We start from the raw sequence: 14,781 nt of genomic DNA on the forward strand, positions 1-14,781 counted from the left end.
GTATGCTACCACGTTTTTCCGGTAATCACTTTTTGGCCAATTACCCCCCCACCCCCACCCCAGACCCCCCTCCCGCCCCCACCCCACCCCCCGACCCCTGATCCCCCACGCCCCCTCCCCCCACCCAAAAAAAGAACAAACAAAAAAGAAAGAAAGAAAGAAAACATGCGCTGTACCCATGTTGAAATACCCTTGTTTGATGAAATACTTTCTGCGTCTATGTTAAATGTTTCTGAGACATTAGCATCTGTGTGTGTGTGTGTGTGTGTGTGTGTGTGTGTGTGTGTGTGTGTGTGTGCCTCGCTCGCCTTCTTCTCATTTACCTGTTCAATCGCATTCCGTTTTCCTTCTCTCCCATCAGTTTTCAATTTCTCAAGGAGGCGTCACTGCGTTTGGACAAATCCATTAAGTCTACACCACATCTGCTAGGCAGATACCGGACAGCAGCATAGCCCAACGCGCTTACCTTGGTTTATCGTATCATCCGAATTACTAGACGCTCAGTTTGATTTTCCAGTCAAACTTGGGAGAAATGGCGATAGCTGGATACGAACCCACACCCTCACGGGCTCTCTGTATTGGCAGCTGAGCGTCTTAACCATTCTGCCACCTTCATCGCAGCCATACCACCGTCCTCTCTCCCTTCGCATCCTCACAAGTCAACACATCGCAGTGATTGGCTTAAAATCCATATCCTTTCGGCCAATGGGAGAGCACCTGACTTTCCTTTATAATGTGGTGGTGTGTGCAGCGGATAACAGAGAGGGAAGAACGATTTGCAGCAGAGTCGAGGACACGGAAAGACCACGGCAGAGAACTAGTTTCAAAGCGCGAGATTTTTGCCGCCAGAAGCATTATTGAGTTAGTTACCACTCTGCATTGACTGACTCGTTTGACGACTGAGGAACTGATTTTCTGTATCACTGCGGTTATCGGTGAGGACAACTGAACGATATATTTTATTTTATTTTTATTTGTTTTTGTTTTGTTTTTTCTTCCTTTTTTTATTTATTATTTTTTTTACGTCAGTTGACATCGTGTATCTATTCCAATTCCGTGTCTGACTTTTTATATTTTGTGTCTGTGGTCATATCCGTAATTGTAATCGGTTGTTTGTTTGTTTTATTGTTTTGCTGTTGTTGTTTGTTGTCGGGTTTTGTTGTTGTTTTTGGCTTTTGTTTTGTTGTTGTTTTTTGTTTGGTTTGTGTGTGTGTGTGTGTGTGTGTGTGTGTGTGTGTTTCTGGCTCCTTTATTTGTTTGAATGATTATCTCTGCATTTTATTTATTTTGTAATTATTAACTTGTCTGTTTATTTTTCAAAAATCGTATTTGTATGAATAAAGTGACATGTTCATAATGTTACTGTTAACTTTTAAGTTAAAGAAATATAGAAGTTCATGATTTTTATATGTGGAAAAATACGCGTTCTCGTTAAGAAAATATGATGAAACTGTTCATCGCCTCCTGTTGAACCTGTGGGGTGAAGATGCTAGGTAAACTCTGGTCACCCGCAGCCTTTCAGTACTGTGCACGATTGTTGTCTGTCTGTGAATAGGATTGTTGTCTGTCTGTGAATAGGATTGTTGTCTGTCTGTGAATACTCACAAAACTGTGAATCGCTTACCTATTAAAATTATGCATACACACAGTTGCGGACACTGCGCGCGCGCACACACACACACACACTCTCTCTCTCTCTCCCTCTCTCTCTCTCTCTCTCACACACACACACACACACACACACACACATGATACACAAACAAAAAATGATTAAAGAGCAAAAAAAGAAAAGAAAAAAAAGGGAAATCTAGGTGAGGCAAAGAGACACAATTTCAAGCGTGTGTGATTTGTTTATGCATTAATTAATAAATTTATTTATTTATTTATTAGATCAGCGATTCTTACGGTAGATGGAACAACATTTTTTCTTAATTAGTTTGCTTTCCCTAACATTTCCCCCCCCGTAGAATCTTACCACCCACCACCATTTGATCAGTTTTCAGCTACAGATCAAGCTAGCACCGTAGACCCACACGGCGCCGCGCACTACGTACTACACCATCATCAACTTACGTCGTGATCACGGAGCGAGTGACCGGAAACAGGAAGATGAGCGTGGGCATGCGCAGAGTGCTGGTGGCGGCCCTGCTCCTGCTGGCGATGACGTCCGTGGTCATCGTCCGGGCGCTCCGCTTGTCCCCAAGGGACAGGATGGTCGGTGGTGGTGGCCGTGGTGATGGAGGTGATCGGGTGAGTCTGGAAAGTGAACAGGAAGGACGTTTTCGATATTTTGTCCCCCCTTTAACACGATGTACAGAAATTAAGCCCAACAGTCATCGTATAATCACAGATTGACATTGGGGCAACAGTTAAGTGAGAGCTCTATTATCAATGGTTTCTCCATGGCAATGGGAAATCAATTACAGCTTAGTCTTTTGTGAAGGACTATGACTCAAATTAAGAGGCAAAATTGCACTGGCTCTTAGTGCTGCAGCCTTCGGGGCGAGTTGGCCTTTGGGAACCATCCCAACGCCAACTGTCCTAAAACCCTCTTAGCCGAGAGTGGGGATGTAACTTGGGCAAGACACTCTCCACTATAATCAAATTCTAGTCCAGATAGTCGGGACAGTGGTTTCCTCCTCTGCTGTTCTGATGGTTATAGTCGAACACGACTATCATACAGTACAGAAATTAAGAAAAAGTGTACGGGCCATCCGCTTATTTTGTTTTATTTATTTATTTATTCGTTTTTCTTTCTTTCTTTCTGCGTTTATTCATTTATTCTAGTTTAGTTTAGTTTAGTTTAGTTTGCTTCATTTCTCTTGACGAGTATTTCAGTGAGCCTGAAAATGCTATTTTGTTTTTATTTGTTTGAAGCATGCAGTACAGTCTTTTCAAACGAACCGAAATGAAAGACTGAAAGGAAGACAGGAGGGAAGGGAAGAACTTGAACTGACGAATGCAGAAGGAAAAGAAAGAAAAAAAGAAACCATGGAAAAGTGAATATGGAAAAAAAGAAAAGAAAGAAAATAATAAAGGACGGAAGGTAGGTTTTAACGAAAGGGGAAATGAAAAAAAAAAAAGAAAACAAAACAAAAAGAAAGAGCAATGGAAAGGTGAACAAGAAAGATGAAAGAAAGAAATTAAGAAAAGGATGGAAAGGAAGGAAAGATGAAGGCGGAATAAAAGAAAGAAAGGACAGTGGAAAAATGAACAGGGAAAACATATGAGAATGAAAGTAATAAAAACAATGAAGGAAGGAATTGACGAAGAGAGAAATGAAAGAAAGAAAGGCAAGTGGAAAGGTGAACAAAAAAGATGAAAGAAAGGAATCAACGAAGGCGCAAATGAAAGAAAGCACCGTAAAAAGCGAACAGGAAAAATAAATAAGAAAGGAAAGATGGAAGACAGACAAGAAAGAACCATGGAAACCGAACATGAAAAATAGAGTAAAGGACGGAAGGAAGGAATGAAGGGAGTAACAAAGGCGGAAATGAAAGAAAGAAACGTGGAAAGCGAACATGAAAAATAGAGTAAAGGACGGAAGGAAGGAATGAAGGGAGTAACAAAGGCGGAAATGAAAGAAAGAACCGTGGAAAGCGAACATGAAAAACAGAGTAAAGGACGGAAGGAAGGAATGAAGGAAGGGAGTAACAAAGGCGGAAATGAAAGAAAGAACCGTGGAAAGCGAACATGAAAAATAGAGTAATGGACGGAAGGAAGGAATGAAGGAAGTAACAAAGGCGGAAATGAAGAAAGAACCGTGGAAAGCGAACATGAAAAATAGAGTAAAGGACGGAAGGAAGGAATGAAGGGAGTAACAAAGGCGGAAATGAAAGAAAGAACCGTGGAAAGCGAACATGAAAAACAGAGTAAAGGACGGAAGGAAGGAATGAAGGGAGTAACAAAGGCGGAAATGAAAGAAAGAACCGTGGAAAGCGAACATGAAAAAAATAATAGAGTAAAGGACGGAAGGAAGGAATGAAGGGAGTAACAAAGGCGGAAATGAAAGAAAGAACCGTGGAAAGCAAACAGGAAATTATAAGAAAAGAAAATAATGAAGGAAGGAATGAAGGAAATAACAAAGGAAGAAATAAAAGGGAGAAAGTACCATATGGAAAGCAAACAGGAAAAGTAACAGAAAATAATAAAAGAAGGAAAGAAGGAATAGACCAAGGCAGAAAGGGAAGAAAGAACCCTGGAAACTGAACAGGAAAGGTCAGGGAAAGAAAGGAAGGGGTTAATGAAGGGGGAAGGAGGGGGGTGTTTTACTGGAAAAAGAACAGTTTGAGATTATATTGATTGGTCTATTTGGAGTCAGTGGTTGCATTTGTTGAAATAACATTGATTCGCCTGAGTGCTGTGGTTCAGTTGTCGTGAAGTAAAGGTCTATGGTCATCACCCTCTTATTCATTTGTCATTAGTTTTATCTATCTTATTTATTTTTGTTGTTGTTGTTGTTTTTTAATCTGGGAGACTTGTTGAATAATACATATGTGTGCAGTCAATGTGAACAGACGTTAAATGAATGTCACACACACACACACACACACACACACAGAGAGAGAGAGAGAGAGAGCTAGACACACAGACAAACAGAGAATATATCAACCACAGACTTTCCCCCAATGTTTCGAACGTCGACTCCAACGACATACTCGGTTCTGAACTGCCTGTATTCTGACGTTACGTGGGCCACAGTTAACATACATAATTATTGGGCCACAGTTCACATACATATAGCCAACACGGCACCTTTCTGGTCTGTGGATGGAACAGCAGCGTTCATGTGTACGATTACATCGCAGTCCATTAGCACTTTAGGCTCGTCCTCATATGTGGGCGTTTGGGGGAAAGATGGTTACCAGCAACACTGAGCCATGAATTAACAACAGCGGCGCAGCGTGGCCATCTGTAACGATGATTCCACGGACAGCGGGGGGGAAAGGATGGGATAAAGATCAGTTAGCAGTTCGTTCGTGCTGTTGAGAGACTTTGAGTGCATGGGCACTGAGCGCGGTGCAGAGTTCACAGTTCAAGAACTCAAGGATAGCGGGGAAAAGGATGGGATAAGGATCAGTTAGCAGTTCGTTCGTGCTGTTGAGAGACTTTGAGTGCATGGGCACTGAGCGCGGTGCAGAGTTCACAGTTCAAGAACTCAAGGATAGCGGGGGAAAAGGATTGGATAAAGATCAGTTAGCAGTGCGTTCGTGCTGTTGGGAGACTTTGAGTGCATGGGCACTGAGCGCGGTGCAGAGTTCACAGTTCAAGAACTCAAGGATAGCGGGGGAAAAGGATTGGATAAAGATCAGTTAGCAGTTTGTTCGTGCTGTTGGGAGACTTTGAGTGCATGGGCACTGAGCGCGGTGCAGAGTTCACAGTTCAAGAACTGAATGTTGACGTGTGCGTTACTTAACAGCTTTCTTCCTTACTGACTGACGTATCTGTTGACTGACTTACTGATTTGTACTTACACATACCTACCGACCTACCTGTCTACTTACCAAGAGAGCACAGTTCAAGAATGCTGACGTGTGCGTTACTCAACTGCTTTTTTTCTTACTGACTTATTTATACTTACTTACACCTACCTACCTACCTATCTATCTACCTACATGCGTTACTTAACTGCTTTCTTCCTTATTGACTGACTGACTGATTTATTGACTGACTGACTGACTGACTGACTGATTTATTGACTGACTGACTGACTGACTGACTGATTTATTGACTGGCTGACTGACTGACTGATTTGCACTTACTTATACCTACCTACCTACCTGCCTACTTCAAGCACTCTTGCTTGCTTGCTTAGATATACTCGTTCTGCTATTTTCTCGTTGTTTCTGGCATCTTGTGTGACTGCTCTTTTGGTCGAGTTGAGTCAAGTGGTCCTTATCCCACACCAGGGTCCTTCGCTATGTTCTTTGATTCGCGTCTCGGCTGCTGTTCTCCACTGATAGCCACACACACACACACACACACACACACACACTTTTCCCCCCCTAATGTGTATTTTCGTCTCGTGTTCAAAATCCTTTTCGAATGAATGAGTGACCCAGCTTTTTGCGATCAAGGCTCGAGTTTTCTTGTTCAGACCCCCCCCCCCCCCCCCCCCCCCCCCCCCCAGTTAATCGGCGTGAAAAGTGTCACATGTCTGGTGCCTTGGGGCGCGTGCATTCGGTTACATCAGTGTCCTTGATCTGCATTGCCTGCCACCCCCATTGGACAGCAGCTGTGTGGTCCGCATCCACCTGTCGCGCCTGTATGTGTGAAGGCCCCTTTGAAAATGTGTTGCCATGGAAACCCATTGCCAGTCGTGCGAAAGTGGGGTGCGAGTGTGAGCGTTTGTGTGTGTGTGTGTGTGTGTGTGTGTGTGGTGCGCGCGCGCGCGTCGGTGATGGTGGCGGGTCTTTATAATGCGTCAAGTAATACCCGACAACCAGCCGCAAGAACGAAAGTAGTTGGTATCTCGGATTGACGATTGGAAGAGCGTAGGTTCCATCCCCATCACCAGTCGGAAATGTCCGGCCCATGAGTACACTATGCGTATAAACAGGAATTGGGACCGCACACCCTCAACGATAATCCACTTCATGGGTGCGTTTTTGGCAGAGCTGCTCAAGTCTCCTGACCAACACTGCAGGTGTCTGCAGACATCTATCGAGCCTGGTTGACGCCGTGTTGATATCTCGGGTGTCCCCAGAAAAGTGAACCGCTTCTTGACAAATTTTTTCTCAGTAATAGAGAAACCGAATTCATTGAAAATGTTCACACAGTAACCTTAGGGTATCATCAACAAGTGTGCAAAATATCTAAAGGTTCGGTCGCAAATTATGCGAGGATTGACAAATTCAAAACAGCATGTCAAAAAATCCTGGCTGACTGAAAGGGAGCGTAGATTTGGCCCTCAACTTGTGACGTAGTCCCACGCCAAATCTAAATGGACCTCCATAGCAGCATTACTTGTCATCATCTCCATCCATCATCCATAATCCAGTACAGAAACAAACAAAAAAAACAAATTATGTGGCTTAAAAAAAAGACAAGACAAAAACAATTTTACAAGACATGGAGGAAGAAAAGTCAACGACGAATGAAAAGATTATGTTGATGATGACTGTATTCATTCATTTATTTATTTATTCATTCATTCGTTGCTCGGCTGGTTCGTTCGTGCATCCTTCTACTACTACTACTTATTCTTCTTCTTCTACATCGAGTAGCCACAGTCAACATATTTTTCATAGCTATTTTGACAAGGAGAGGATGCTGTGTTTTCCCTGGTGGTGGAAGCGCACACACGCACACACACACGCACACAACACACGCACACACACACATGCACACACATACGCGCGCGCGCACACACACACACACACACACACACACACACACACACACACACACACCTTTCTGGTCTGTGAATAGAACAGCAGCGTTCATATGTACGATTACATTGCAGTCCATTAGCACTTTGAGCCGTTCTCTTGGGTGGACGTCTTGAGGAAAGATGGTTAGCACCGACACTGCGCACGCACCCCGACCCCCACCCTCTCTCCACACACACACACACACACACACACCATACCCCCACACACTCCCACCCACCCACACACACAACCTGACCCAACCTCAGTAATATATTCCCCCTGCTAATCTATTATACCGGGAGTAGCAGATTGAGGAGCTTGCCAGCCATCAGTTCATTTTTCTTTTTTCTCTTTTTTTTTACGAAAACAAACAAACAGATAAAGATAATACTACACATAAGAAGAGAGTGGTGTAAGTACATATATGTATCATGTGGAGAAACGACAAACAGACAAGCGAACTGACCAACATCAACCAAAAAAAAAAAAAGAAAGAAAGAAAAGAAAAAGGTTTTAAACAATTGGAGCATTTCGTGTATGCCGAGAGTGGAACTCAATTTCACAAAATAGGTTAACATACTGAATGCAGTTATGACACTTCATTTTCAGTGGAAGTTGGGGCTCCAAGAATATGACATTACAAGGCTATAAAAAAAACTTTTATATACATATATATATATATATTCTTTCTGCCATTCATTTTTCTCTTTTTTGCCCGTGTCTGTTGACAGTGCCTGAATTACCTGGAGATGTGTGTTCCGTGGAAAGACACCTGCTGCGGAGGAATGGCCTGCACCAATTTCGGGCGGGGTTTCTGCATGCATGGACTGGAGCCATGCATCTGCCAACTTCTGTACGACGTCGATACGTCTTAGTTCATGAACTGAATTTGAATAAATCAACCCCTTAAATTCTGCACCAATGTCAGGCGAGAAGGGTTTTTTGTTTGTTTGTTTGTTTGTTTGTTTTTAATGCAAGCATGGACTGGAGCCATGCATCTGACTAGTTTCTGTGCAACGTCCTTACGTCTAAATAAATGAACTTATCAACAACAACAACAAAAAAAGCCTTAAATTCTGCACTGATATCAAACGAGGATTTTTTTTTAATGCATGTATGTACTGGATCCATGCATCTGCCAACTTATGTACGACGCCGATAAGTCTTGATAATCAATTGAATTGATTAAATTAACCCTTGAATTCTGCACCAATGTCAGAGAATGATTGGGGTTTGTTTTTTTAATGCATGCATGGTCTGGAGCCATGCATCTGCCAGTTTCTGTATGGCGTCGATAGGTCTTAATTAATGATTGATTGATTTGAATAAACCAACCCTTCAAATTCTGCACCAATGTCAGACAAGGATTTTTTTTAATGCAAGGAAGGACTGGAGCCATGTATCTGACAGTTTCTCTGTGATGTCGATACGTCTTAATAATCAACTGATTTGAAAAAAAAAAAATAACCATTAAATTCTGCACCAATGTCAGTCGAGGAAGGTTTTTTTCTTGTTTGTTTGTTTGTTTGTTTGTTTTTTTCTTTTTTCTCATTGCATGGACTTGAGCCATGCATTTGTCAGCTTCTCTATGATGTCGATACGTCTTAATTGATAATCAGTTGAATAAATTAACCCTTGAATTCTGCACCAATGTCAGGCAAGGATTTTTTGTTGTTGAATGCATGCATGGAGTGGAGCCATACATCGGTTCCCTTCTTTACGACGTCTATACGTCTTACTTAAAATAACTAGATTAATTAACCCTTTAATTACCGATGAACCAATGAACACAGAAAGCGGCGTTCTTATTTGAGTGTTGCATTCATTTCTAGGTGTATTGTCAGGACGTGGAAGGGGTGACAGGGGAGGGGGGGGAGGGGGGGGAAGCAAGGGTGTGAAAACCAAGTTGTGAAAGAGAAGGGAAAGAGAGTAATAATAGTGGAAGTATTGGTTGGATTTGGGGATGGGCTGGGTAGAATATAGGTGGGGTGAAGGGTTTGGGGGGGGTGGGGGTTCTTCGTCTGTCTTGTTTGTTTCCGTTTTTTGTTGTTGTTTTGTTTGTGGTTCTTTTTCGCTTGTTGTGATTTGTTCCATTTATTTCATTTGTTATTAGTGTAGTAAGAATTAGTAGATTTTTTTGTTTTGGCCCGACCTCCTTTGTGATTTGTGGCGCTCCCTTTCGCGGGCTTTTGTCTGACTTTTATTACTTCTTACGGCCATTCTCTCTTCTTCTCTTCTTCTTCTTACGACCCTCGATGTCTTTCTTCTATCCCAACCTTCTTCCTTGTCATTCTTTTCTTTTGTCAACATATCAACTTTGTATTGTTCTTCCTCTTGCATATTTTAGATTAATGTAAACCGTTTCAGTCGTTCATTACCAGCTGATGGAGTTCTTGTTACGTGCTTGGACATTCATTCGTGTTTCAGATTATATCTGAAGTTGGTGCGGAATTGAGGGAGGATGGTAGGACAGTCGCAGTCACGTTAGTTTATGTTACTGCATCACTCGATGTACAGTGGTTTGGTGTCCAACAAACTTTAGCTTTATCTGTCATGAATTGTGTGCATTCTTCAACAATCACTGGTAGTATAGGAGACGAGCGTTCCCTTAATATTTTGATATCGAACGAAGGTGACAATTTAACAGTCGTTATACTACGTTGCACACCATGGAAGGGGTAAACCGTTCAGTCATAATCCACAAGGCATGCCTGGTACGTAACCTATCACTGGTTTGGATCCAGGCTAAGCAGGAGCAGGCATGTCAGATCGAGTTCATTTGTTTATTCACTGCCATGCCACCCGCAACCAAGCATCGACTCTTCGTTCAACATATTCTAGTTTATCATTTGACTGTGTTGTCCTCAATTACCTTTTTTTTGTGGGTCAAAAATGATACGTTTTTATCCTTTACCTAACTGGATTAAGGTAGTACTTATTTTTCTTTACTCACTTGTTGGGGATGGAAACTGCATGTCAGTCGTGGGCTTACAAAATGAGACATTTTAGTTCTACATTATTCGTTTATATATTATATGACCATAAAGCATGCTGCGCATAATTTTCCATTTGATTCCGAGGTATGTCATGCAGCTTTCTACTATAACTTCAATCACCACTTCCTACATGATTCGAGATTTTCAGCGATTCATATTGACTTGCATGCACAGTCATACTAAACGGGTTACAGCAAGCACGGTCCATACTATAATTGACGGAGATGCAAATTTCATCCCTTACTGACAATGCAGCCTCTACTAAACGAATTTTTGTCAAGCAGAGAGAACCACACCTTGACAGTCCAACGAAATACTTTGTAGTCAACGCCTCCAATTGCGACCCGGCTATTAGCCCGTAAACTAAGATACGTACGGCGGCTAGTTCATATTCATGTTCGTCATTGTCGATTGAGGACTACTTGACAATGGAGCACTTTCATACTATAACTTGACAATGCAGCACTTTCATACTATAACTTGACAATGCAGCACTTTCATACTATAACTGAATCCTTGCGTCAACCAAGCTAGAGAGAAACAGACACCTGCAGTGTCAGTGAGGAAATCTGACGAACAGTCCCCCAAAAACATGTCCGTGAAGTGGCTGACATTCGACCATGTGGTCTTCGAAGTCATCCCACACAATTTTGGGTTGGAGTCGGCCGAAAAACTACAGAAAAACAACAACAACTACAAAAATTACTTCTGTAGGGTTCGAACCTGTGTCCTCCCAATTGCCAGACCGCGACGCAAACCCTGTATAATACCTACTTCGGCACGGCGGCTAGTTCATTCATTCATTTGTTCTTTTATCTATCTGTGATTATAGTTTTCCCAGAAAACATCACTGATGACTCCGTAAGAAATTTGTTTACTTTTAGGATAATGTCACGAGTCAAATAATTCAATAGACTATATACCTTAACATTTCAATAAAAATAGAACGATTAGAAACGTAACCACACACAATTTTTTTTATATAACATGATAGCGCTTTGTCCGGTTTGATCATTGTGATCGGTGCGTGATTTTTTTTTTTTTTTTTTTTTTTTTTTTTTTTTTTTTTTTTGATAGAATGAGTATACTTTAGATGGGGTACTTGTTAAAAATCACATTTTAACATATTTCTTGGTCATATTTCACTCTGAAATTTCACTGAACGATTAACAAAGGGTTACAGAATCCGGAAAACACACGCACACACACACCGAAAATCTCAAAATCACCCAGATTGACACTCACCATGTTTTCAGCCCTCTCAGTCGATTTCAAATGAGCGACTGTGAACTCCCGTTGGCGAAATCGTGTCATATTTGTCTTTGGGCTTTATTGGGCACCTTATATATATATATATATATATATATATATATATATATATATATAATCAAACGGGGCTTGCGTAATCAAGTGTAACAGTATTCGTGTGATAATGCAACGTCTTTTTTTTGTCTTTTTTTTTAAATTACTATTATCTTTATTATTCATTTATTTATTTTAACCGCTGTCATTGTTGTTTTAGAAATCTTGATTTCTCTTCCTCTTACACGTCCCTCCTCACCCTCCACCCCCTTCTTGCCCTTTCTGGGAAAGGTACGTCTCCGTTTGGCAAGCAGATGTCAGCGTGAATACTAGATGATTATTCATGGAATGCCTACAAAAATAATATTATCACTGATAATATATATATAAAGTTTATTGAGAGGTTCTACATCGAGTTATGCTTTTTGTTTGTTTGCGTGGCTTTTAGGGTGTGAGGATGTGTTGATGGAATTGTATGGTTGCTTTTGTTCTGCTGATTAGACAAGAGGAAGTATTGTATCTCAGATCTTCGTCTGTCTGCCAGCCACCCTCAGTTTTTTTATCTCTTCAACGCTCACACGCGCCGAGCGCGCGCGCATGCACGGACTGATGCACACATACACACGCACATTCATACACACAAAACCAAACAATCACGCACACACGCACGCACGCACGCACGCGCGCGCGCGCGCGCACACACACACCACCACCACCACCACCACCGCCACGACCACTACCATGGCCACTCTTTCGCGAAAACCATTCACACACACATATGCATACACACACACGCGCGCGCGCGCCGCCGAAACGTATATGCTTGTTTCTTAAACTTCTTCTCATACGTGTATTTTTCAGCTTACTTTTTCCTCCAGTTTGGAACTTCAAAAATCGAGTTTAACAAAAAAGTAATAAGAATAACAGTAGAAAAAACCAACACCAATAACAACAACAAAAACGCAAGCGAGAGAACCACACACACACACACACACACACACACACACACAAAACAAAACTTGAGATACGTTGCTTTCTTGTGTACATGTGCGTGCGCGCGCGCGCGCGCGTGTGTGTGTGTGTGTGTGTGCGTGGACGTGAACTTCAGAACATAGTGGACAACTAATCCTTTAGACATCAAGTGGAAATGAAACAAAAGATCAAACAAAATCTTCTGCAAAGTTAGGAGAGAGGGAGAGAGAAAGAGAAAAGTTTTCTAAACCTTTTTCGTTTTTTTACGTTGAACATGTCTTTGTGAAAGACGTTTATTCCGAGAGGATTCGTTTTTGTTGTTTTGTTTTTGGTTTTTGTGGGGGGTTTTTTTCGTTGGTTTTTTGTTGTTGTTGTATTGTTCTGTTATGTTTGTTGTTGTTTTCTGTGGAGGAGGGGTGGGGAAAAGAGAGGTCGTGTCATGAAAGTGACCTGACAGTCACCCCCCCCCCCCCCCCCCCCACACACACACACACACACACACTCCCTTACCCCGCCCACCCCCCGCCCCCCCCCGCACCCACCCCTCCCCCTACCACCACCAAAAAATGTATAAATAACAGAAAATTAAATAAACTAAATAAAATACAACAAACACAAAGCCTAATTACCGTCATCAGCATAACACGTCCAGCCCGCAACAGGCCTTTTTTTTTTTCTTTTTTTTTTTTTTAAACTTCGCTATGTTGCAGACAGCGATATAGGACTTGAGAAGGGATGCTCAATTAGGTTTTCGTTTCAGTAAGATGTCTCCTTTCACTTTGTTTTTGTTGTTGTTGTTGTTGTTGAGGCGACCTTTGCACCAAAAACAAACCTTAAAAAATTGTTTTGTGAGTTATGTGTGTGTGTGTGTGTGTGCGTGTGTGTGTGTGTGTGTATGTGTGTGTTCCATTAGAGGATAGATATACGGGTACTAACTTTTTTTTAGGGGGGGGGGGGGGGGAGGGGGGGGATGTAACGAAAAGTTTAGCAAATCAACGATAATGGGTTTGAAGTCGCCTGAAGTGGATATTCAATCCACTCCGTATATTTATTATTTTCTTTTTCACGTTTTGTGTGTTTTATATCTTGTACCGATATTTCCATTTGTTTTATTCCTACATTGTCTAGGTGTTTTGGGGTTTTTTTCTCATGCTTTTCCCAGTTCTTCAAGCGTTGATATTATCTATTTGTGGAGTGATGGCCTAGAGGTAACGCGTCCGCCAAGGAAGCGAGAGAATCTGAGCGCGCTGGTTCGAATCACGGCTCAGTCGTCGATATTTTCTCCCCCTCCATTAGACCTTGAGTGGTGGTCTGGACGCTAGTCATTCGGATGAGACGATAAACCGAGGTCCCGTGTGCAACATGCACTTAGCGCACGTAAAAGAACCCACTGCAACAAAAAAAAAAGCACTTCGATAGGAAAAACAAATAAAACTGCACGCAGGAAAAAAAAAAATACAAAAACTGGGTGGCGCTCTCAGTGTAGCGACGCGCTCTCCCTGGGGAGAGCAGCCCGAATTTCACACAGAGAAATCTGTCGTGAACAAAAAAAAAAAAAAAAAAATCTATTTTTGTAACGACAGGTTTTTTTGTTTTTTAATTCGTTTTCTCCGATCACGTTTCTCGGTTGTTTTTTCCCTTGCTGTATTATACAGCTTATCCGGAGTGGTGCACTTAAAGGAAACGGGGAGGAAATGTAGAAACATAATAATGTGTACATTATACACTTACTATAAGTTTGGAGCTTTGCTATTATTCATTTCTCAGACCAAGAAGCGTCGAAAATTTACCAAAGATGTGTGTGTGTGTGTGTATGTGCGCGTTCGCGTTTGTGTGTTGGAATAACAAAACGAGTGAGACAGCAGCCTCCTCTATTATTCGGATATCCACTAAAAAAAAAATTTTTTTAAAAACCCCCAAAAAAACCGATTTGGTGCAGTCATGACTTAAGTTCTCAACTTCATCTCCTTGACTTGGAGACCATTTCACCATTAGATCCAAACCATAGTATCATGAACATCAAAACTGGTCTTGTACCTTCTATAACATATTTATATAGGTCTGGTCATAAGCCGTGCCCAACGCTCAGCTTGTAACACAGATTGACATAAGCTTACCCGCAGCTGAGCCAACAACAA

At 41.8% G+C, this 14,781-nt stretch overlaps 1 long non-coding RNA gene across 1 annotated transcript; it reads left to right on the forward strand.

The window, feature by feature from the left end:
• Positions 1–797: 797 nt before the first annotated feature.
• Positions 798–8,248, forward strand: LOC143283227 (uncharacterized). Its single transcript, XR_013055375.1, has 3 exons — positions 798–935; positions 1,997–2,250; positions 8,105–8,248. It is a non-coding gene; the product is annotated as an uncharacterized LOC143283227 (long non-coding RNA).
• The last annotated feature ends 6,533 nt before the right edge of the window (positions 8,249–14,781 follow it).

The sequence above is a fragment of the Babylonia areolata genome, chromosome 6 (genome assembly GCF_041734735.1).
Source record: "Babylonia areolata isolate BAREFJ2019XMU chromosome 6, ASM4173473v1, whole genome shotgun sequence".
Taxonomy (NCBI): domain Eukaryota; kingdom Metazoa; phylum Mollusca; class Gastropoda; order Neogastropoda; family Buccinidae; genus Babylonia; species Babylonia areolata.